A 3,836-nucleotide genomic window follows, 5' to 3' on the forward strand; every position below is an offset into this window, starting at 1 on the left:
GGATGCATTTCTGCCTACAGATAATGAAAACATGACATTTAGGACTAACATTACACGAGGCCAAATGAAAAGCATTTTTAAAACAAATGTAGGCTTAAATTAAAGTATGTTTAATACATGTTTAAGATTGTTTTAATCTGACAAACCAGCCTCATCAGAACCCATATTCTAATTTTATTGAATACGACTTTCTGTCTGAACCGGGTTTGGATAGACACTAAACATTTTGCATATTCTTTCTTGCTAATTAGCTAAAGCTCTGTCACATTAGATGGACAGTATCTAAGAACAGCACTTTTCATGCTCTGCAATCAATTTGCAACTTCTGGAGTTTGACTTGAGTTTTGCTGTGTTTCCTTCCCTCCTTGTGGTAAATTACAAATGAGAATTCTCGTGTCTTTATTTCATTCTTTATTTTCCATACAGATCTGTTTTAATGCGGTGCACATGTACTACTCGCCCTGTCGACAGATTCTCCCACCTGAGTGATGAATTTCTCCAGGTCTGCAAGTGTTTCCATGGGCCTCATGGCTGCTTTTCTGATTAATGCTCTCCTCGCCTGGTCTATCAATTTAGGAGGATGGCCATATCCTGATAGGTCTGTAATTGTGCCATGCTTTTCATTTCAAGATGACAGACTGAACAGTCTTGAGTTCAAAATTCTCCAAAAACGTTCTAGTTTCATGGACTCCTTGATGCTGCTTGTCCATTAATGTTCTCTAACAAACCTCTGAGGCCAATAAAACACACTGGAGTCTGTGGTTGCATTGTGACTGAATGTGGGGAGAGTTCAAGTCTCTCAGACTTGAACTCTGAGAGACTTGTATTGTGACGAATGTATTGTGAATAATACATTCGTAAAGCAAAACGGTTACCCGTTGAGTGCAGAGTCAGAGTGGAGGTGGTGGTTTAGCTGTGTACAAAAACACCTCCGCAGTCTGCACTGGTAGCTTCACAAATCTTCTGAGAGCAACTGCAGTTGCTAGAAAGAGCTGTCGGAATGCTGTCTCAGCTCTTTTACCTCAGGTAACGGCAGACAACGTTGGAGGTAACTGTTTCTATCACTCACACACACACACCCACCCCCACACTCGACAAAACAAACAGACGCACCGAGTGTTTACTTTGATCTTAAACCAAAGGAACTGAGTGACACTTTTAAAGCTGTATGTATGTGTCTGTGTGTGTTTTAGCATTTCTCACCTTGTCAGGCCTGTTTTTCCCAACAAATACTACATTGTGAGGACCCACTGCTCCTCGTGGTATCCAAAGCCTGGGCCCTCGAAGAAAAGGTGCTGGTTCTGGGCTAGGCTTAGGAACAAAGTGTGAATTAAATTTAGGTTTTAGCGTAAGGGTTAGTGTCAGGCTATAGAAATTAATGAAAATGATACTTGTTTAGCTATTCTTCTTAGGACTATTTCTGGCATATTTACTAACTTTTTGAAGACCAAAAGGCCTTATGGGAACCAAATCCCAGTCCTAATATGGGAAGGACCCCTTTGTTGAGGATCAGGGGTAAAGTTTAGCAGTAAGGTGTGAATTAGGTTTTGGCTAAGGTCTGGGTTAGGATTATGCTAGTAATGGTTAAGATTAGGGATAAAGGCAGAGACTAAAATTAGGAGTGTCCCCATAGAACCCCATAGAACCTGTTCACTTCAGATACCGACTTCGATACTGCCGCCTTGAGTTCTGGCTGATACCGACTTTGATCCGATCTGAAATCGAATCTTACATACTTTGATTACTTATTTGAAGCATGGAATGTTAGAAAAGGCTTGATCAAGTGATATTATTCAAACAGAGAACAACAGGTATGAGAACAACTGACCTGATTATTTTTAACCAGTGGGTCTGCGTGCGGGATACAAGCGCTGCTCGCAAGAAATGCTATAGATGTGCTTCTATCGGAGATGCAGGCTGATATAGTTAGTCCAGTTCTTGTTTATTGGTTGATCTCAGTCCAATTTCCAATATCAGTATCAGATAGGGACAATCCTAACCAAAATGAATAAAGGTCGATGCAAAGTTCTAATACAGGTAGAAATACAAACTTGTGTTTGTGTGTGTGTCTGTGCAGAAAGCACCGACAGCAGTACCTCGGAGTGCAGACAGTTCCAGTGACAATGAAAAGGTTCTTGCACAGAAAAGATTCAGGGTGACACAAACGTTCCACCATGTGTGTGTTTACCCCGACAGGGTTGCACAGCCACTGAAAGGGGCCAAATGTGTGTTCTCCTTTTATTTGCCCAGAGTCACGACGATGAGCCGTTTCAGCAACAGTCTCATGCAACACGGATGATGCAATTATTACGTGTGGTGTTTGTCCTCGTGTACGGTTAAAAATTGCACTAATGTTTAATTCATCACAATTTTAACCTGTTGTTTTCTTTTTAAATTCTAGCATAAAATAAACATAAAAATACAATTTTAGATAAAAGAACTACTAAATTACTAAAACTCATTTGCCTCTTAATAACAAAGCGTCTTTGTTGGAATTAAATAGAATATGAAGAAATGTCATATGGCAGTGAGAGATTTTTGGATAAAGACTGATGATTAAATATTGGATCTAGTGTGAACTTTTTTCCACATTCAATTGAAAAGAAAGACTAATTTCTCTATAGCCAAGAGTTTACCTAGCAATTGGTGTTACTTAAATAAAATAAAAAAACACACCAACACAAAAATAGCAACCCAAATCATCACTGATTGTGTGAACTCCTCATATACTCCACGCGACTTGGATTCTGCACCTCTCTTCTCTTGCTTCAGTCTCTGGGACTTTGATTTTTAAATGAAATCCAAACTTTAATTTAAAAGAAGATTTGGGATGAAGAACGTCCAAAGGAAGGACGTTCTTCATCCTTTCTCCCTCAAGATACCGAGGGAGACAAACGGTCTGGATCAGAACCGGACCTCTGAGACACCGCGGGCCTTTAGCTGTACACTGTGCAATAACAATAAGATGCAACAACATTTAAGTGTAGTCATGCCGTCAGCAGCCCGGCTGCATCCATCTGTCAGACAGGTCAGATAAATATAATCTGCATCACAGCATTATGCTGCCATAAACTGCTGGAATTAGTAGGTAATCCTGCAGCTCAGAATTGGCAGAATTGGTGGATATTACTCATCTAGTTTTTACTTTTATTTTATTATTTTTAATGTTCTAATTATGTGGACAATGTTTCAGTCATTGTATCGATCCCTCCTTGTCACAGTGACAGCAGACGTGCTAAATACCCAGCCAGCGAATGTTTCTCTATAATGGCCTGTTTTGTTTTTCCTGTTTGGCTCTAAAATGAACCACCGTTATCCTGAGGAGTTGTACCTTAGATGTTCATCTCTAAAGCCATTTTATATTTTGTAAGTTTAGGAGCAGCAGAGACATGAAGAGGAGAGGTCTTGAGGACAGGTTTTAAAACAAAGGAGTGAAAACGTCGACTGTAAGAAATAGACATGTTTGGCAAATTACTGAATGCAGGGCTGCAAAGTGAAACAGCACACGAGTTGTCGGTGAGGAGCTAAGGTGTCTGTTAGACATTTTTACTTAATTTTGTAGGGCAAACTGTTGCACTGATGTAAAGAGTTGTTCAAGAAGTGCAAGGCTTGTTTTTTAGAGTTTATTTTTGTTGGTCAAACGTCTGTATTGAGTTTAAAACTGCTGTGTCCCATCTTACTATCTGTTTTTTATTTAAGGTTTTAGAAAGAGACAGAACCAGTTTAATTGCCAGTCAACCTATATCAATGCATTTTTGACCGATGATCAAATGTATTTTGACCAATAAAATACATAAAAATCTGGTAGCAAGCTTGTGTGTGCTTGGAAGGTTCCC

The sequence above is a fragment of the Xiphophorus couchianus genome, chromosome 12, assembly GCF_001444195.1.
Source record: "Xiphophorus couchianus chromosome 12, X_couchianus-1.0, whole genome shotgun sequence".
In the NCBI taxonomy this organism is placed as follows: Eukaryota; Metazoa; Chordata; class Actinopteri; order Cyprinodontiformes; family Poeciliidae; genus Xiphophorus; species Xiphophorus couchianus.